Source organism: Myxocyprinus asiaticus, chromosome 3, assembly GCF_019703515.2.
Source record: "Myxocyprinus asiaticus isolate MX2 ecotype Aquarium Trade chromosome 3, UBuf_Myxa_2, whole genome shotgun sequence".
NCBI lineage: Eukaryota > Metazoa > Chordata > Actinopteri > Cypriniformes > Catostomidae > Myxocyprinus > Myxocyprinus asiaticus.
Genome location: NC_059346.1, coordinates 57,666,453 through 57,688,990, shown reverse-complemented (window position 1 = coordinate 57,688,990; position 22,538 = coordinate 57,666,453). Strand labels below are relative to the sequence as shown.

The 22,538-nt window shown below is 40.7% G+C and overlaps 1 long non-coding RNA gene across 6 annotated transcripts; it reads left to right on the top strand.

The window, feature by feature from the left end:
- The first annotated feature begins 1,842 nt into the window (after positions 1-1,842).
- LOC127431204 (uncharacterized) lies at positions 1,843-10,077 on the top strand. Of its 6 annotated transcripts, XR_007895543.1 has the most exons (12): positions 1,843-1,993; positions 2,493-2,512; positions 2,610-2,674; positions 2,776-2,845; positions 3,115-3,147; positions 3,398-3,458; positions 4,521-4,554; positions 6,010-6,119; positions 6,193-6,348; positions 6,634-6,712; positions 9,370-9,574; positions 9,663-10,077. It is a non-coding gene; the product is annotated as an uncharacterized LOC127431204 (long non-coding RNA). The 6 variants fall into 6 exon arrangements; XR_007895546.1 differs by having other exon boundaries at positions 6,010-6,342; XR_007895541.1 differs by having other exon boundaries at positions 6,010-6,348.
- The last annotated feature ends 12,461 nt before the right edge of the window (positions 10,078-22,538 follow it).

Here is a 22,538-nt window from a genome sequence, read left to right as displayed (position 1 = left end):
GTAAAGTGCTTTGAGTGCCTAGAAAAGCGCTATATAAATGTAAGGAATTATTATTATAAATTGTTATTATCAAAATGTAAAACATACAATACAAATAATTATATTAACAACGTTAATCTCAATAACTGTCACTTATGCGTACCCCCGGTTGGGAATCACTGTCCTATCCAACATCTTATTTTAAGAAAGAAAACATCAATGAATAAAATTTGGTTACTCATGGTGAGGGGTCAAACAAAGAAAAAATCATAAGAATGCTTGTTCAAAACCCTGATGTTTCTCTTTATTCTGTAATAGACAACAGTGATTTTCCAACTGAAGTCATGGTTAGGTTTAGGGTTTGGGTAAGGTGTTAGACTTTATGGTTATGTTTGGGGTTAAACTTGGGAAGAATTGCAATAACATTGCTCGTTGGTTTGTTTATTTTTTCCCTGTGGGAGTAAAAAAATTTGTACGAGTCAACTTGTACAATTTCTGACAAATTCACAATCCCATACTAATTATTACGGCTTGTCATGAGACCAGGTGAGACCAAAAGGTCTTTAGATGTGATGTGGGTAACTGTATATAATCCATAAAATAGGTAGATTGATTCCTGATAAAATGGTTAACACTTTGGCGCTGTTAAACCATTGCTCTGTTTGCTTGATCATCCAGAACAGCCCGACATGGCAACACTGGGTCAACCAAAGGAGTTTGGGATAGGACTATTTGACAGACCAGTTAAAGATGTGGGAAGTGTTCCGGAAACGTGTTTGAAAACAGTAAACAGCAATTGCAATGCTGTTTGGTGATGCTAGTGGCACAGAAATTACATTCACCTTTAAGTCCCTTGGGAGAATCAAATGGCAAAAAGTGAGTGCCTCCAAAATTTTGGCCCAGAAGTTATAATTCTATGACTCAAACAAAAGTACATTTGTCCTACATTGACTGTCTGGAGTGTCTCAGAGCCCTGGCCTACCACAGCCCATCAAATGTCAGTGAAACTACAGGCAAACAGCTGCTAGCCCAGAGCTAGTGCATATCAATAAGGCTAATTAATTAGATTAATGGAAAGGTTCTGATATTTGAGTGTTGATTCACAGGACAGTGAATCACTCTGTCAGATGTGTGTGTGTGTGGGGGGGGGGGGGGGGGGGGTGGTTTAGGGTTAGGTTTAGGGGTAGGGTTAATCTATAGTTCGTACAGTATAAAAATCATTATGTCTATGGATAGTCCTCATAAGGATAGCCGCACCAAAATGTGTCTGTGTGTGTGTGTGTGTGTGTGTGTGTGTGTGTGTTTGGCTGCATGAATATGGATGAGATAACATTGAGTTAAAGCAGTAGTGACTGCAGCATTCATAACATTGGCCACCCTCTAAAATAGCTAATTACTATGCAAATCAGCCATAATGAAAGGCAGAAGGCTGGTTTTGTTTATTTTTTCAGTGTGAGGAAGAACAAGCAGATGTTGGTGTGTGTTTGTGTGTGTGCGAGTATGTTTGTGGGGTGATTGGTTGTGTTCAATTCAATATGTGTTATGAAGATACACTGTATGTAGCATAATATTAATGATGTGTTTATGTATTTGACATGGTGCTGTTCACCATGCTAGGATTATAAAAGCATTGGCATAGATTCAGGTTTGTATGGTTCCACCAAATTTAAGAGAGTACCGAATAAATATGTCAACATTTCAAGCGATCGCAGTTTTGACTGAAACCCAGCAAACACAGGAAGTTGTCTCAATGTCGCCAACCTTCCGTCAGCATTGCAACAATGTGGCTAAAAGGTTGGCAGTTCTATGTTGTGTGGTAGAAGTTGTCACCACACTGTCACAACGTTGCTGTTTTACCATCGTTCAGAGTCACCAATAAAGGTTGTGCTTTGTGTTGACTACCACTGTACAACATACTGTACACGTCACTGTCCTGAAGCACGAATATCATTTAAATTTCAACTGACAGTTGGGCCGTCTGAAGTGGATCTGCTGCAATTCATCGAGAGAATATGTGAGTATTTTAATTTCTATGTCAGTGAAATAATATAAAAATATTTAAACAAAACCTGTGACATTTCTAAGATGATTATAATTGAATTTCTGACACATACACGCCACCGTTATAGATATTGATGTATTTTAAAGTGGATATTCTGCCTTTTCTGTGTTCTGAATTTTTTGAGTAATGTTATTTATTTTGTGGCATTTTCAGTCTGGTGTCGCAATAAGCCGTTTACTGTATGTAGAAATGTGATTAAACACGACTTATTAATTTTTTGTTGTTGTTTCTTTTAAAAACGTCCCAGCTTTTAAACTATTTTAATGCTTTCACAAAATTTAAACAATGTTGTAGTTTGACAAATCACTGGGATCACTGTAAGTTTGCTTCAAGTTGTAGCAATTTGTTTTATGTATGTCTGAATAAATGTTAGGGTAAAAAAAAAAAATTCTGCTTGTGCTGCAACAAAGCAGTTAATCAGTGTTATTGTTTTTTTTTCTTTGCTCAACAGCCTTATGTTTTTCAGGCAAGGTAAGCTGATCAAATTATTTGAAGTATTTCTTAAATACAGTCATCTTCAAAACTATTAATGAAACTAATTTTACAACATTGATGTCTTGTCTTCAAGATTGGAAAACAAAAGATAAGTGTGCACAATTCTGCTGGATTTGAGAATAATAGCAGGATTTTGTGGTAAGTGTAAGTAGTAATGTAGAAAAGCATATTCACACAATTCACAATAAATGACAAATGGTTGCAGGCTAGTAATTCACTAATAAATCATTGATCCATAGATGCCAGTGGACAACATAGCAGCTATACATGCAGATAGTACACATTCAGTCATGCCACAACATTTCGAAGGTAATGCATTCTTTTCCTTTCTTTCTTTCTTTCTTTCTTTCTTTCTTTCTTTCTTTTTTTTTTTTTTTTTTTTTGTTGAAGTCATAGAGTACATGTCAACTCTGTCTTAATTCCATAGACTGAAAGCCAGCTACTAGCCATCTAACAGCTGGACTGGGCAGCCATACAGTTAAAGCAAACATTCAAAAATGTCAATGTATTAACACAATATTAATATAAGGGAAATATTATTTTTATATTTCTACAACACACCAAACTGTGATGTCCAGAGTGAAGGATGCAGAGTTATGGCACATTTAAAGGTAACACATTAAGTTAATTTTAACAAGTTTATTTCACAACTTTCTGTAATACTCCATTCTGATTGGTCAATCTTGGCATTCATTGATCAGATACTTCTGAATTTTGACTTTTGAACATTTGCTTTCCATTGCTTTTTTAGACAGTAATTTCTGGTGAAATTTCTGTTGTGAAATGCTAAGCTGGAGCCTAATTAATTGACTTAACGTCAATGTATTAATATGTATCAATCTTTATTTATTTTTTTCTTAGGATCAACATTGACATTCAGTAGCAATGGAAGCAGGCCAGATATTGGAAGACAAAATTATAAGTAATGTAATTATTATTTTTATATTCACATTTTCACAAAATTGCTTGCAATTTTTCAATTGTTAACAAAACTGCGTGCTTTTCAAATGATTACATTGCTCAAATGTCAAATTGTACTTTAAATAACAGTAAGTATTTTTATTTTATTTTATTATTATTATTATTATTTTTGTGCAAGCATGTCAACCATTTTATCAGAAATGTTTACAATTTGACATGAAAAGATCTCCTCATATACGCCCTCATCAAAAATTATAATTTGTTGCCACCTACTGGCATATAAATGTAATCAACAGAAATGTCCTCTAAATGAATCTGAACAAATCTTTTTGATATTTTTGAGTCAATGGGATTAATCAAAATCCCACCACAGTGCTCTCAAACTCTGATTTGGAACGCCACAAACACAGACAAGCGGAGTGATACAAACAGTGAAGTGTCTCTTTTATTAAATATCAGCAGATTTGCAAGTTGCAGGAAAACCCTTATTGAAAATAGCCTTAAAATTGTCTTTTTAAGTGGGGGGGGGGGTTCTATGGGATTTCTTGCAGCTGGGTCACAATCACATTCAAGGACTGGAACTAAGTGTTATATAATGCGATTTTACAATGATCAGCTATAAATTAATCACTGGGGATGTTCTTGTATTGTTTTAGTATACAGTACAGCTGGTTTAGATACAACACTAAGTTTGACATATTTAATTTTACAGCGACCACCAATTCCACATGTATACTATGGTTTATTTGTCCTCTTCTCATTATAAATAAAAGTAAGCAGTCAGAGATGTGGCTTGCACATGCTCTGACATGGTAGTGTTTGTGTGCGGGCGACCAGAGCTTGAATCTATCTTGTGGTGTTACTCCCCACTCTTCTCACTTTTCTCTCCTGTCCCATTAAATGCCAATAATTAAATAAAAAGTACATAATTATTTACTTGGAATTTGATAAAAATTTTAAATAAAAGATGTTTAAATGTCTCAAGCTTTAACAGAATGTGTACTGTAAGGGGAAGAACATTATTATGTCAGCACTATACTAATGTTATGTATCTGTTTTTCAGCTGTCCAGTCATCTCAAGGCTGTCTGAGCTGCCAGTAAGTAGAGCGAGACAATAAGTTTAGTATTTTAGGTTTAAGGTTAAGTATTTTTTACTCTCCAAAGTTGACACGTGTTGATTATAATTGAATATTTTACTGTATATGTCAATTTTAAAGAACAATGTAAAATATTACCAATATTAAAATTGTATTGCATAATTTGCCATTTTATTTTGAGGCTTTATGTGTTATAAATAATGGAAATACTGGGTAATCAAGATTAATGAGTTGCTATGGCATCAGGAATAACCAAATGTAGCTGGAACGTCATCACGCAGTTGCTGAAAGTTGTGCAACAACGTTGTCACAGCCTTCTTGTGCCTTACATTTCTACATTGTCACAACGTGGAGAATACATCGCGAATAACGTTGCAAAGTAAAAATAGAACATGGCAGCAATGTCGCCACAACATAAATGTGTTTGCTGGGAAGTAATATTAAATGCAATATAGGTATCATATGTTTTTGTGTTATGCTTTTATTTGTAAAATGGGAGTATTTTATTTCCCTTTACAATTTAGTCATGCCTAGTTTTCGCTTGCCACATTCATTCTGACTTAAACCACTGAAAATGGCATATACACTCAAAATAACCTGGGTTATTATTATGAATATTTATTAAAAGCATCCTTTTTGTATTCAATTTTTAATTCATCATCAATGTATGTTTTACATTCAGTAATGATGTGACTAGTCTTAATGCATTTCATTCTGATTCATTTGACTAGCTACTAAATGGCCGTTTAGGGACATGTGTTAAATTCATTAACCATGAAACTGTTAAAATCATGAGTGTATGTGAATGTAGTACACATGAACATCTAGTTCACAAGAACGTAAATTCTTCTTAAGGAGATATAACAGTATCATTTAATCAGATTCCTCCAGCAGGCAGTGAAAAAGCAACGCAGATTCATGAGCCAGCTGAGATTTTGAATTAAGATGTAATTATGTAGATAAGATGGTAGTGATAATGATAATGGAAGATGATAATAGAACTGTGTCATTTCAATTAAGAAACAATATTACAAAATTCAGCTTCAACATTGTAGTATATTTTACGAAACTAGAGTTACACTGGAGTTAAAAATAAGAAAATAAGAAGAACAGCAAAAACAAAATCAATCTCCCCCCCCAAGTTTCATTAAGGTAAAAGATGGTGTTTTGCATACACATGTTTTCATGCATTTGTCAAGCCAGTGGAAGTGTTTACAGCAATGCTTGGTGAACTCAGCCTAAAGGAGGTAAGTAAAAGGTTTAAGATGAGAGAAAAACACAAACATTGATTAATAGATGATTTATTAACTGGTTTGTCATTACTTTGTAGATAAAATGATAGTGTGTGAGTTTGTTGCCTTACCACATCTCACAGGAAATTAGCGTGTTAATTTTTTTTTTTTTTTTTTTTTTTTTCTGAAATTCTGTTTCCAAATTCGGACCCGATGTGTGAAGTCCAGACAAGTGGCACCATGTAGCGAATGTTCATGTCCTGAAAAATAAATTATGCTGTGACGTCACATCGCTTTTGATCTTCGGCTAGGAGATACTACATTTGCACAGAAGTAAGTGAAATAATGCTGTTGTTATCTTAGTATTTTTATGGTTATGGTTAGGTGTGCATATGCATGACTTTAGTTCCAGCTCCGTACACTGGGGAAGGACATTCAGAAAGCATAGACCGGTTTTAGCAGACAAAACAATCAACCTTCCATTGATGATTTTCCTGTGAGCTACTAGACATCTGCTACCAAACCCAAGCTTGATGGGACCTGACAAGCTGGTCAGGTACAGGTTTGTATTAACAATTTTTTTTATATTATTAATATAAATATTTATATATATATATATATATATATATATATATATATATATATATATATATATATTATATATTTTGAAACATTTATTATATAACATTGTTCTTATTATTCTTTTATCATTTTAATTTTAATGTTACTTTTTGTGAACGTGTTTTTGCATGCATCTGTGCTGTTTTTCAATTGTTCTTCTATGTTAACACACACTGGATGGACTTTTTTGACCATTGCACCGCATTTTTATTTTTTTTTTCTTCAGTGTTTTGCAAAGGACCGCCACGGGACACTGTGACAAGTTAAAAAGAACTTAAACGATTTGACGTTCTGAAGAAGTTCAGGTTGCAAAGAATTGACTGTTACACTGTTTCCACATTAGATTGTTCTTCACCCATAAAATTTTCAGTGCTCGATAAAGTCAACAAATTATTATTTTTTTTTCTTTTGCTCTGGTGTGCTGAAGGGTTTACTGTTAATATACTGTTATGGATGTTGCCTATGATGCCTAAATAAAATGCAGCCTATTGCAATAAAATTATTTTCTTGAAGAAGAAATTATAAAGAGAGTAATCACTTTTAGGTTGGGTTCATGCTTAACCCCTTACACCCTGAAGGCATTTCTGAAAGATTAACATTCTAAAGGGCAAACAGAAAATAAATGCTCATAACTTTAAATAAAAAATAAGTTGGTTAATTACATGGATTGATCAACCAAAATTAAACATTAAAATGGAACATTAAAATGGAATACCTGAAAACTATGAATGTAAACATCTCAAAACATATAAAAATACTAGAGCTGTCAGAATTAACGCTAAACGTGATTAATTAAAGAAGTTTAACATGTTAATTTTTCTTAATCACGATTAACACATTTAGGTGTGCAGCATTATGAGAAAATCAGTTTGACTGTGCTTCACAAGGCCACAACTTGCATAAACAGAATAAAAAATAAAATAAAAAATAAAACAGAACAATGTTTTGATAGCACCACAGAGCCACAGTGTTAAAAAATATACATAGAGAATAAACCTAAGAATGGCTTACTTATTGTCTCTTCATATCAAGTTAGAAAAAGAAAAAATATTCCTATAAACTCACTAAACTCTACTGTAAAACTGAGCTATAAATTGAGCTGTTGATGTAAAAAAAAATATATATATATATATATATATATATTTATATATATATACTATATTGCCAAAAGTATTCGCTCACCCATCCAAATAATTGAATTCAGGTGTTCCAATCACTTCCATGGCCACAGGTGTATAAAATGAAGCACCTAGGCATGCAGACTGCTTCTACAAACATTTGTGAAAGAATGGGCCGCTCTCAGGAGCTCAGTGAATTCCAGCGTGGTACTGTGATAGGATGCCACCTGTGCAACAAGTCCAGTCGTGAAATTTCCTCGCTACAAAATATTCCACAGTCAACTGTCAGTGGTATTATAACAAAGTGGAAGCAATTGGGAATGACAGCAACTCAGACACGAAGTGGTAGGCCACGTAACATGACAGAGCGGGGTCAGCAGATGCTGAGGCGCATAGTGCGCAGAGGTTGCCAACTTTCTGCAGAGTCAATCGCTCCAGACCTCCAAAGTTCATGTGGCCTTCAGATTAGCTCAAGAACAGTGCGTAGAGAGCTTCATGGAATGGGTTTCCATGGCCGAGCAACTGCATCCAAGCCATACATCACCAAGTGCAATGCAAAGCGTCGGATGCAATGGTGTAAAGTACGCCGCCACTGGACTCTAGAGCAGTGGAGACGCGTTCTCTGGAGTGACGAATCACACTTCTCCATCTGGCAATCAGTTTGGGGATGGCCCCTTCCTGTTCCAACATGACTGCGCACCAGTGCACAAAGCAAGGTCCATAAAGACATGGATGAGCGAGTTTGGTGTGGAAGAACTTGACTGGCCTGCTCAGAGTCCTGACCTGATAGAGCACCTTTGGGATGAATTAGAGCGAAGACTGCGAGCCAGGCCTTCTCGTCCAACATCAGTGTCTGACCTCACAAATGCGCTTCTGGAAGAATGGTCAAAAATTCCCATAAACACACTCCTAAACCTTGTGGAAAGCCTTCCCAGAAGAGTTGAAGCTGTTATAGCTGCAAAGGGTGGACCGACGTCATATTAAACCCTATGGATTAAGAATGGGATGTCACTTAAGTTCATATGCGTCTAAAGGCAGATGAGCGAATATTTTTGGCAATATAGTGTGTATATATATATATATATATATATATATATATATATATATATATATATATTTTTTTTTTTTTTTCATTGGCTGCATTTTATCTTCTCTCTGTAACAGTTATTATCATCTGCAAGATAATAAATTAATATTTAAAACAGTGAGCAAGAGTAAGTATTGTAAAAATTGGAAGAAGAACAAACAAAACATTTCTAAGTGTGGCCGAAGCTTAAAGTGTGTGAGTGAGTGAGAAAGAGAGATATATATAAAAAAACAACAACAACAACAACATACAATTCGTATAGCCAGCACCCAGACATGGTGTCACACTCTCCACACTCTTTCCACTCATGGCTTCCAGCACTCAGGCGTATAGCCATAAAAAACAGCCCGCCATTCTGAGGACTTATAGGCATCTCTCTGCCTTGGACGGATACCAGTGCTCTCTCTTCATCAGCACACTCTACCATCCCTTTCTCATTCCTTCTCTCAACATTTCTTGACTCTGACTCCACATCAAGATTGAAGTGGCTATAGATTTAAACGGTAAAAAATGCTGTCGAATTTGTTAAGCACTCAAAATCCTCAACCATTTTTCTACATTTCACCAACTTCTCCCCTTGCAAGGGAAACTCTGTTAGGAGTGCTAAGGCTAATTATCCAAAATTATAAGTAGAACTGTAAAACTATAAGTCTTTTCAAAGTCGATGCCATGTTTAGTGCTCACATCTCCATAGGAAAGAAAACAAATTACATACTAGATCTCTTTAATATCTATTTTTTTTTTTTTTTCCACTTAGACAGCAATTCAATTTCAGACTTTTGGTTGACCTGCTTTTCTAATTGTCCTCCTGAGAGGAAGACCCCATCTCACCCCTTCAGTTTCAGAAGAGATCTAAAAAAATGCCTCAAAGTGTGCTCAGGATGTCCATGTCTGCAATAAAAAGTCAGAAATTTAAATATGAACTTAAACATTTCAAAACTTCCAACAACAAATTATCAGAGGTATGATCTCCACATTCATTTTATGGCTTTATAATCTCACTGTATGGTAACAATTGACACATTTGTATTTCTTTTTATTTCTTCTAAGAAATTTGAGGAGAACTGTTATGGGACAAATAAACACATTATACAGCAAGCAGTGTTCTGCACACATTCCCTGTATGGGCCACCTGTGTCCTTGAATTGGACAAGCCTGGGCAGACAGAAGGGAGCATGAAACTGATACGAACTTGAAACATTTGTGTTGTGGCTCCAGAGTTGTCCTTCAGTTAATAATCCTATGCTTGTTTCTCATAAAGTACAAAGCAACTGTTATTTTTGATTCTGCTATTATGCTTTTCACATATTTCTGCTATGCTGTCATCTGTAAGTTTCTAGAATGTTCTTTGTTAGATTTGCTTCTCTTCTGCAGGTGCCTCAGGGCTATAAAGTCTGTGTTCGCAACCACTAAGTTGTCTTTGACATAGACCCTACTGTGCTGTATGCATCTCCATAAAACTCAATAAAGCTCTCATGCATCCTTGGTCTCGTCTTTGTCTCTGGCGATCCTACAACAAGAACCATCTGAGACAAAGTTGAATTTAAATTGAAACATGACTGAGAGTTCTATTAAGTCTCTTGAGCTATGAAAGAGCAACCTCTGAGAAATATAATTTTCATCAGGGTCATCATCTTAACAACCTGTAGAGAGTTTCTACTTGTTTTGAATGGACAGACACAGAAAAGCAATGCTCTCCTTAGGGCTGTGCACAGAAATTATGAGGGGCAGTGGCACAAACTGAAAAAAAATATTTAGCTGGACAGCAATTGCAGTAATTGGACAGTCTATGTTTAAGCAAAATTAAGAAAAGTAGTAATTTTTAGAGACTTACGTGCTCTGTGATATGATCATTCACCTTATGAACTGTTGCACATTTGTAATGCATGTGGGCCCGCTCAAGCAATGTCAATACTAATTAATGCACATTTTTTACACATTCGGACACGCTCAAATGTTAAGTGTTGGATCCATTTAGGACCCCTCTCCCCCTGTTACTCCTGATCCGCTGCCTGCAAAACAGAGATGCGACGCAACAGATGAAGACAGCCATATAGTGCATGTTTACATCAACAATTTAAAAAAATTATGCAGTGTTGTACTATCCATTATATATAACAGCTTTGACACTGTGGATAAAAAGTGTTTGCAAAATGTGTATATTCAAATTAAATTACTTTCTCCGGAGGGGCGCAGTCCAGGAGGGCAAAGCGGCAGTGGCTTGGGCCACTGTAGCCATCCCCCTGTATACGTCCCTGGCTCTCCTTGTACTGCTTATCTGAGACACGCATGAAGATATCTGACCAAAACAGATCTCAGAAAAGATCTGAAGTTTACAAGGGAAGCTCTCTACCTAATTTAATACAAAGCCCCTTAAACAGTTTATTTTGTGTTAATGACCTGCTAACTGTACATTATACCACTTATTACATTGCTACTTACCAACTAAATGAATAAATAGACATGATAAATTTATTGGTTAAAATGATTATTATGTGAGAAGAAAGAGACAGGAGAGACACAAAACTAGGACAGTTATAAGAGAAATCAGTTGCCTGCATCAGTCATTTGCACAATTTAGCAGTCATTTTACAATTTTATTACACGCCTCACTGGAATACTTGATTCTGATTGGTCAATCGTGCCATCAAGTGGTCTGATATTTCTCAATAATGACTGCACATCTGGGGATAAATTGATATTCGTCCAGTCATCCGGGTATTGTAAGTCATGTTTCCGACTTCTTGTTTAACTCTGCAATCTCTACAACTAAGCTGATAAAATTATTTAAAATTAAATCAATATTTTAAGTCTAATTATTTATTTAGCACGTAGTCTTGTAATAAGTGGGATAATGAGCAATCAGAAAGTCACTTACACAAAATAAACACCAAAAAAAAGAACTTAGACACAAGCTGGAGGTTGAATTCAGCTATTTCTGGAGACTGTTTCTGCATTCTCTTTCTTCTCACATAATATTGTAGTTCATGGTAATGGAGGAATCAGGAGACAACAAAACAGGTTCACGGTCAGTGTTTATTTTTGGTCCCGTTGCACACTCTTAATCTTAGGACACTCCACTCAAATATAAACAAACATAAATTCTCAGACACTCTTTAGATTCTTTGGCAATGTCGACTTCTCAGGTACAACACTCTTGTGTCGCTCTCTCTCTCACACTGACGCTCTGGCGTGCCTTATCAGGTCTCCCTCTGCCATCACTATATTGACAGACAGGTGTTAGAGTAATCACAACCCGGGTGACGAGCCTTACTGCTCTCCCTCTCCAGCAGACAGACACATGACCATGCCCCCCCCCCCCCCCCATGCCACATGTAGGTAGCCATGTGATAAGCAAGATAATGTACAGTCAGCCAGTCATTATCACAAAACAGGGTGATCTGGACCACGATGCACAGGAAAATGTATATCATCCCTTACATATCTGATCACAGATTATTATTTCTATGATGATTGAAATATTGTGTCTGGATCTGTGCATCTTCCCACTAAAACCCATTTATGTATCTGAAGAACTAGATATACTGTATGTGTGTGTCCCCATAATTCAAAACACACTAAACAATGTTTTTTTGAAAATGTAAAAATGCAGAAAGGTTTCTGTGAGGATTAGGTTTAGGGGATAGAATCTATAGTTTGTACAGTATAAAAATCATTATGACTATGGAAAGTCCTCATAAGGATAGCCGCACCAACGTGTGTCTGTGTGTGTGTGTGAGCAGACCTGAAGGTCAGAAAGCAAAGAGGTGGGCTTTGATGCAAGCTGGCCAGTGGGCATTCAGGCCAGTCGGATTTCATTATCATCATGGTAAAAATTGGGATGTGGATCACCAGTTCATGTGTGCGCGCACACACACACACACACACACACACACACACACACACACACACACACACACCTTGGTGCGGCTATCCTTATGAGCACTCTCCATAGACATAATAATTTTTGTACTGTACAAACTATAAATCCTACCCCTTAACCTAACCCTCTCAAAAAACTTTCTGCATTTTTACATTTTCATAAAAACATAGTTTAGTATGTTTTTTAAGCGATTTGAATTATGGGGACACTAGAAATGTCCTCATAATCCACATTTATAGCATAATACCCTTGTAATTACCAGTTTGTAACCTAAAAAAAAGTCCTCGTAAACCACCCAAATCTGCCCACACACACACTTATCTTGTGTAGCCACACTTTTGACTGTACACATAAGTCTGGTACACTTTGCATCTAGTTTATGCTAAGAACTTCTCAACTAGAATGTGAGAACACAATATGTATCAGACGGTCCACGATCATTAGTCTATGGACCCTTTTCACACTTTCGTGTTCATGAAGCGGAAGTCGTCATAGTTGAGTAAATGCAACTATGGCCGCTGCCAAGGTGTATGTGTTTTCACAGTCCTTAAAAGTTTTGCCTGCACTTACATTTGGAGACGTCCATCAACGGTAAAATCTAAACTCAACAAAGTAAGTAATAAAGTAAAAAATAAATTATTATTCAGAGGTTAAATCAGCAGGCACATATTTATGCATTAAAGGAATGATCACAAATCTGTCGTCAAAAATTTCAAAAATGCAAAAAAGAGGGCAAAGTTAACAAATCTGTGAGTTGTACTTGGTGAAACTAATACTTGATGGGGGTCGCCCCCAGGATATGAAGGAATGGAGAGACCAATGTCGCGCTCCATCCAACTTCTAACCCTGTCAAACACACACTCTCGTATCGGTTGTGATGTGTAATCATTCCAATGAAACCGTGATGGTATAGCTCAGATTACAAAGCGTTTCACAATTCCACCTGTGATCGACTGCTGCAGGTCCTCATCTTGAAAATACTGTCCATAGATGAAAGTGCTTCCTCATTTAATAACGAAGTTATCTTCTTCATGTTTAATTGCCTGAACCCACCGAGCTCCTACAAAGATCAGCATCTTTTGGAAATTTATGGAAACACACACAAAAAAAAGGTTTCTTTTAGAATTTGTGCAAATAGGAACACTGTAGTGGAACTGGTTATTACTGTTCTTCCTGATCGCCACCATAGTTTACCCAACTATGACGGTTTCCACTTCGTGCATGCAGAAATGTGAAAAGGGACCATTGGTGTGTTGTCTGAGCTGGAATGAGACTACACACACACACACACACACACACACACACACACACACAGGCACACAAACAAACAATCGCACACTTTTATTATTTATGTACCCTCATGTCATTCCAAATTCATATCCTGTTATTTTTTTCTGTCCAAAATGAGAAATTCAGAGGAATTTTCACAGCTCTTTTCCACACAGCATTTACTGACCAAATACATTTATAAAACACCATAAAAGCACCACAATAGTAATCTGTATGAATTGTGCACTATATTCCAAGTATTCTCAAGTTGTTTGTATGGCTTTAGAAGACTCTGAATAAAGTGGACAAGTCATATAGACTACTAAACTGTTGTATGAAAAAGGATATGAAAATTCTTCAAAAATTCTGCTTTTGTGTTCCACAGGAAAAAAAAATAACAGCATATGCAGTTTGAACGGCATGAGGATGAGTAAATAATAACAGTGTTTTCGATTTAGGTTTAACTATTCCTTTTACAATTCTGCAAAAATTTATTGACATAAACCTGTCTGTATATGTATTTTCCTTTACATATAACTACACTGGTAACAAGTTTCAAGCAGTCAAATTACTAAATAAGAAGCAAGTGTTAGAATTTATTGTTCTCTTGGTGTCTAACCAAGCCAAGATAATCAGTGTGTTATTTGTCTGATGTGAAACCAAGGAAACAAGGGCCGCAGCTGTAGTGGTGAACACAGGAGTTTATAATTTGGAATGAGTGCAGGTGGTTCAAAGTTTCAATTTCACACAAGCCAAAGCCTATTTACTTCCGTTGATCATTATTTGTTTGTTTTTACGAGCCAGCGGATAAAAAGCCCTCCAGCCCCCATGATAGTTATATGGTTTGAATTAACTGTAGAAGCAGCAATGCTGTGTGCTACGGTTAATTGTTGTTGATGAGCGGAACTAATCGGTCTGGTGTCACCTGACCTGGCATAGCTGTGAGAATGGACAGCCCCATACACTCTACACACATGATAGAAAGAGACAACAGCAACTCGAACCCACATACTCAAACAGCTAGTTGTGTTTGTGTGTGTGTGTGTGTGTGTGTGTATTCTATTTACTATTGTATAAATAAGAAATAATTCACAATAGACCATAGTACTGCAGCCATGAAGTAGAGATTTTGCAAGAGATTTTTCAGGTTTTCATCCCTAAAATGTTCTTGTGTGTAGAACTTCTTTCACCAATTAAGCTTAGAAGCAAGCCACCACTACTAGTTTGAAAGCCCCACCCAAGCTGCCATTATTATTTCAAAAGTGAAGCCCTTAAAAACAATTGAGAGATCTGGAAACTTGCTGCAAACTCACCACAAATTCAAACTTCTACCAAGATTAGACTACAACCTTAGCATTAAACAGCATAATGCGATGGTCCCATAGACATTCTATGGGCTGTACTGTCATTACACGCTTCTTGACCTATGATAGAGCTGCGGAGGTTGTTCCCTGTCTGTCACTCACTTGACATCGTGTCGATGTAGTGACACTAGGGGTTCGCTCTTGAGAGCCCCAATCACCTTTGCTTTATTCAGAAAAGGCCAGTGAAAATTGGTGAGAGGAATGTGCATGCCACTCTCCACCCCGGACATTCGGGTTTCAGCCCTTGGTCAAATCTGGCATTTCTACGGGCAGGGGTTCCCTTAGAGCTGGTCTCAAGGTGCATCGTGGTCACGACGAATGCCTCGAATTCGGGCTGGTGTGCCGTGTGCAACGGGCAGGCAGTATCGTGGCTCTGGACAGGGCCCCACCTGCAATGGCACATCAACTGCCTAGAGTTGCTGGCAGTATCGCTGGCCCTGCGGAGGCTTCAGCTGTTGATTCAGGGCAAGCACGTGTTGGTCCGGACGGACAACACAGCGACCGTGGTGTACATAAACCACCAGGGTGGTGTACGCTCACGTCGTATGTCGCAACTCATCCGCCGCCTCCTCCTTTGGAGTCAGCAGACATTGAAGTCTCTGTGAGCCACTCACCTCCCGGGCATCCTCAACCATGCAGCGGATGCGCTTTCATGGCAGGTAACGTTCCGCAGAGAGTGGAGAATTTGGGAGAGATTTGGGGAGGCGCAGGTGGACCTGTTCACCTCCCGAGAGTCCTCTCATTGCCCCCTTTGGTACTCCCTGTCCGAGGCTCACCTCGGCATGGATGCCTTGGCGCACAGCTGGCCTCAGGGGCTGCGCAAGTACGCGTTTCCCCCAGTGAGCCTTGCTGCACAGACGTTGTGCAAAGTCAGGGAGGACGGGCAACAAGTCCTGATGGTTGTGCCGTACTGGCCCAACTGGACTTGGTTCACAGACCTGATGCTCCTGGCAGTAGCCCCTCCCTGGCGCATTCCCCTGATGCAGGACCTTCTCACTCAGGGGCAGGGCACGCTCCGGCACATGCGGCCAGACCTCTGGAATCTCCACGTCTGGCTCCTGGATGGGATGCGGAGGACCTAGCAGGCCTTCTGCCAGCGGTGATAGACATGATCACTCAGGCTAGAGCCTCCTCCACGAGGCGGCTGTACGCTTTGAAGTGGCGTCTCTTCGCAAATTGGTGTTCTTCCACGGGGAAGTTCCACGGAGTTGTGTGGTCGGGACTGTGTTGTCCTTCCTTTACTCCTCGCCTCACGTAACACAAGATCTTTATCGGATGATGAGAAATTTGGCCAGAATTGATTGGGTCCTGCCTCCCTCTGCACCTCACAGAGAAGGAACCCTGTGAGCTCGCTCGATTTCCAGCTTATGGCTTGTTATGTCAAGCAGATTTGGAATGAGCCTGTCCAGGAATGTCACCATATCTTGACCCTCTTTGGCCTCAGGAATTCCAACAATACGGATGTTATTCTGCCGGCTACAGTTCTCCATGTCCTCCAACTTCTCCCAGACATGCGCCAAATCCACCTTGGTCGGTATCGGATTAGCATATAATTCCCTCTCCAATGACTGCAGATAATCGATCCGTTTCTCGACATCCCCCACTCTTGTAACCACCTCAGAGAATTTCATCTCCATGGCAGGGATCGATCGATGTATCACAGCAAGATCCTCGAAGTCAGCAAGGACCTTCATCAGCATTGCCGACATGTTCAGCATCTCTCACCGCAATTCCCTCACTTTTCCAACCAAATCAACTCCCTGGCTTGGGGCCTGTTCGGGGGTGTCAGCAGGAGCAAGTAAGTGTCTTTTAATGTCTCCAGAGCCCGAGGATTTTGAATCCTTTGACATATTGTCCTCTTAGAACAGTTATGGAACAGAGTGTATTGAATCTCACCAGTTTATATCATTAAAAGTGTTAAAACTAGCAAAGTGTGCAGAGCTCGTTGTTCACATGTCTGATTCTCACATGGCGTCATGTCATCTCAATATTTTATTTTTAATAAATTTGAACAGTTATCAAAAATCTGGTTTTTGCTTTGTCATTATGGGGTATGGAGTGTAGATTGATGTGAAAAAAAAATAAAGCATTTTAGCATAAGGCTGCAACATAACAAAATGTGAAAAAAATTAAGAGGTCTGAATACTTTCTGAATGCACTGTATATTTAGGGAGCAGAATGAAGTCTATCGACTTCAGCTAGTAACAACAACCTAGCAACCACCCAGAACACCATAGGAAACCCTTAGCAACACCCTAGCAACAACCCATAACACCCAAGCATCAGACTCACAAGTTTTGCACAGCCAAGCACCACTTATTTTTTCTTCAGAAAATGTAATCTAGTTATTATTAATGTTCCTAACAATAATATAAATTATTAATAATTATATAGACAACATTATAGATATGACTGGTTACTTTTTTGCATTTGTAATTTATAAAATAAATGCAAAAATGTAACATAAACAGAAATGATCATTCTCCCAAAAACATTCCTTAATGGTTATTTAATCACACTGCAACTAAAAATTTTGAGATATTAACATGCTGCTAGATAGAAGTGTGAAAGTCAAGCAAAAGGCATTGTTGATGTACGACCCAATCTTTAAAAGCAGACACACACCACCTACACACTTGTGTGCCTGCTCTACCCTGGGGCAGGACATCATGTCAGCACAGCAGGAGCAGGGCATCAGAGATACTGTGGTGTTGCCTTTTGATCTGAAGATCTACTCTCTCTCCTCTCTTTATCTCTCCACCAAACATATGCACATTCACACCAGGGTTGGCCAAAATTTTGAATTCAAGTATGGTCTTCTTTCAATTCACAAGTTTTATTTAAATTGCAAAAAAATAAAAAATAAAAAAAAAATACAGTAAATAATTATTGTCATTTTTTGGTCAAAACAATTAACACAGCCAACAAAACAGACTTTAATTTTACCATAATTAAATACAGCACCACAAAAAATGTTAATTAATATTGACATCAAAATTAGAATCTATTTATTATCTCTTATTTTTTTGCTCAATTTGATAGACTTTGGGGTAAATTGTCTGGCAATTGAAGTGTTCTTTGGAGTGTTGATCTATTAAATAATGTATTAATTTATGAAATATAGGCTATATGAATAAAATACACATTTGTATTGGTGGAATTTCAAACACTGAGTAATAATATCATCTAATGTTTCTGGAAATAACATATTTATGAGTAATTCATACTGAAAAATGAAATGTTATGTATTATTAAAGACTAACTGAATTTTATTACGTTTTAATTCTACTTCACTAAATTCAAATTTAATTCAAATTAAGAAATTAAACTGTAATTAAAAGGAACTCTCAATACAATTCTGGTGTATAACACTGATGCACACAAGCTCTCAAAGTCCTTCTTTTGATTCTAAATGGAACTGACACCAGAACAAACAAGCTCTTAGAGCTACACGAAATAGGCCTGAAAAAAGTTATAGTCAATCATAGCTACATGCAATTACAGTGGCTAATTTGTGGTTGCTAACATACACCACCTACCCTATGCACAAGCACATGCGGTTTCCATAGGGAGACAATTAGAGTATTTGCACAAGGTTTCTCTTCTTTATTCCTATTTGTGCTATGGGTAAGCACACACATATATATATATTGCAGGTATCTATGAAATGCATGCTAGGGAGGGATAAAGTTAGTTTGTGGTTATCAGGGAATAAAAACAGTGCAAGGAATGAAAATAAAAACTAAAAAAGGTTTTTCAGAACGTAACTGAAAATTGGAACAAAGTCCCTTTCAATTGTTCAGGAATTAAAATGTCTGGGTTACTGGTGTACCCCCTGTTCCCTGATGGAGGGAACAAGATATTGTGTCGATGTAGTGACACTAGGGGTTCGATCTTGAGAGCCCCAATCACCTTTGCTTAAAACAGAAAAGGCCAATGAGAACTGGTGAGTGGAATTTGCATGCCACTCTCTGCCCTGAGAGTACAGGTGTAAAAGGAGATGGTGTGCACCACTCATTCAGATTTATGCTGAGGCAACGATAGAGAGTCCCGGCCATGTCAGCGGTGTGCGCCTCTAGTGGAGTGCGCCTGGACTCCCAAGGGGCACGGCAGGTCTTGCGATTGGTAGGCCAAGGAAATGGCATCCACTGTCCAATGGGCCAACAATATTTGGAGACAGCTTTCCCCTTCTGCTGCCCCCCAAAACAGACAAAGAGCTTCTCCGAGCGTCTGAAGCTCTGCATGCGGTCCAGATAAATATGCGGAGTGAGAATTGGACATAGCAATGACAAGGCCGGGTCTTCCTTCTCTGAAGGGAGCTCTTGCAGGTTCACCATCTGATCCCGGAAGGGAGTGGTGGGAACTTTGGGCATGTAATCGGGCTGGAGTCTCAGGACCATGTGAGAGTGTGCCGGCCCGAACTCCAGGCATTCGCTGTTGACAGAGAGTGCCTGTAGGTCCCCCCCCCTTGATGGAAGTGAGCGCCACCTGGAGGGCCATCTACAGTGACAAAGTGCTGAGCTCGGCCTGCTCCAGGGGCTCAAAGGGGCTCTCTGTAGGGTAGGTAGGACAACAGAGAGATCCCAAGAGGGAATCAGGCACGGTCTAGGTGGATTGAACCTCCTCACCCCTTCGAGGAACCTGGTGACCAGGTCGTGCTGTCATGAGGGTCTCCCATCCAGTGTACCATGATACGCTGCCATAGCAGCCACGTACAACTTCAGGGTAGGGGAAGACAGCCATCTCTCCAGCCCTTCCTGTAGGAAAGACAGCACAAATCCGACCTCGCACCTCTGTGGGTCTTCCCCACGGGGAGAACACCTGTTCGCGAAGAGACGCCACTTCAAGGCATACAGCCGCCTCATGGAGGGGCTCTGGCCTGAGTGATCATATTTCCCACCGCTGGTGGAAGATCTGCTAGGTCTTCCGAAAACTGTCCAGGAGCCAGACATGGAGGTACCAGAGGTATGGCCGCAGGTGCCGGATCATGCCCTGCCCCTGAGTGAGAAGGTCCTGCCTCAGGGGAATGTGCCAGGGAGTGGCTACTGCCAGGAGCATCAGATCTGAGAGCCAAGTCCGGTTGGACCAGTACGGTGCAAGGAACAGGAATTGCTGCCCATCCTCCCTGACTTTGCTCAGAGTCTATGCAATGAGGCTCACTAGAGGAAACACATACTTGCGTAGCCCCCGAGGCCAGCTGTGTGCCAAGGCATCCATGCTGAGGGAAGCCTCGAACAGGGAGTACCAAAAGGGGGCAGTGAGAGGACTCTCGGGAGGCGAACAGGTCTACCTGCGCCTCCCTGAATCTCTCCCAAATCAGCTGGACTACGTGGGGGTGGAGTCTCCACTCCCCATGCAGCGTTACCGGCTGTGAGAGCGCTTCCGCTGCACGGTTAAGGGTGCCCGGAAGGTGAGTGGCTCGCAGAGACTTCAATGTCTGCTGACTCCAAAGGAGGAGGCCAGTGCTGAAGCGGTCTCATCTGCATCAACCTGAGGGGGAGAACCACCGCCAAGAATGTCATATGCCCCAAGAGCCTCTGAAAATGTTTCACTGGTGCCGCTACCTTCTGCCTGAAGGTTTTCAGGCAGGACAGCACTGACTGAACACGCTTGGTCATAAGACGTGCCATGAGAGTGACCGAGTCCAACTCCACACCGAGAAAAGAGATGCTCACAATAGATCTCACGAGTGAGCTAGGATTAGCCAGTCATCAAGATAAGTCGAGGAAGGATCGATACGTGGAAGTACGCGTCCTTCAGGTCGATGGTCGTGAACCAATCCTGACATCGTACTGACGCCGGGATGCGCTTCTGCGTCAACATCCTGAACGGAAGCCTGTGTAAGGCCCCGTTCAAGGCACGCAGGTCCAAGATTGGGCGCGACCCTCCCCCTCTCTCGGGCACGATAAAACAAGGGCTCGGCTACGGGAACGTGTCCTTATGCTCCATTCACCAGAGGGGTGGGAACCTCCGAGTGGAGGATGGAGGCACCCTTGCCCCGCACTGGAGTGGAGAGAACGCCACTGAACCTGGACGGGCGTCTGGTGAACTGGATCGCATAGCCAAGATGAATCGTCCTGATGAGCCACCGCGAGGGGCTAGAGAATGCTAACTAGGCCTCCAGGCTCTGCGCCAGTGGCACCAAGGGGACGACTGGATTTACCATGCCAGGGGAGGGTGGTTCGCGGCAAGGCAGAGCAGGCGCCCCGCTGGAAAGACAACATACTGCTCCGCAAGCCCTCAATGGTGGTCGTTGGCTGGGGCGGCCCCAAAGACCAGCATATTTACCTGTTCGCCGGCCGTCTCTCAATGGAGAACAATGGCACGTGAGGTACTCGTGTCCAACTGGTTGACCGGAAAGACTTCCAGGGCCTGGCCATCGCGAGTACGCTGACCCAGGGAATGAGGGAACTGCACTTTTATTGACTATGTGGGTGCCGAGGCATACTTACCACACACTGGCCCAGGGGCGATGGTGGGGCTGGTAAGTTCACCCGGCCAGACCGGTTGGAGTCAGACGTCTCATCCCTGGGTCGCCCATGTCAGGGCCACCTCAAAACCCATCTGGGGTTCTTGGGGGCCGACTGACAGGCAGGTGGAGCCGCCTTCCCATGGGAGGATCTTCTACTCAGAGGCTGGTGAACAGGTTCCGATGGTTTGGGAGCCGGGGCTGGCACCACAGGAGGATGGCCCTGGCGAGAATCAGACAGGGCGTGGGACTTCAGAGGCCCAAAGGCGGCCGAGTCACGCCATGGCAGGATGTGTTTGATCGCCTCGGTCTACTTCCTCGCCGTCGAGAACTGATGGCCGAAATCCTCGACCGTGTCACCAAAAAGCCCCCCTTTGGAGATGGGAACATCAAGAAAGCGAACCTTCTCGGCGTCACGCATCTCCGCAAGGTTGAACCACAGGTGCCGCTCTTGGACCACCAGAGTGGACATCGTTCTTCACAGGACACACGCCGTGACCTTCGTCGCCCGTAGGGCGAGGTTGGTCGCGGTACGCAGTTCCTACACAAGCCCTGGTTCAGTTCTACCCTCATGCAGACCTTCTAACGCCTTGGCCTGGTGGACCTGCAGGATGGCCATGGCATGCAGGGCAGAGGCGGCCTGACCCGCGGCCTCATAAGCCTTTGTTACCAATGAGGAAGAGAACTTACAGGCCTTGGAAGGGAGCCTTGGTCGGTCTCTCCAGGTGGCTGTGCCCTGCAGGCATAAATGCACTGCTACAGCGTGCTCTACCTGGGGAAGCTCGACGTATCCCTTAGCCACACCGCCATTGAGGGTAGTTAGGATGGACGAGCCCGCGAAGCGTGTACGGGCAGAAAAAGGTGCCTTCCACGACTTCGTTAGTTCCTCGTGCACTTCCGGGAAGAAAGGCACTGGGGCAGTGAGTTGCGCTCCGAACCCA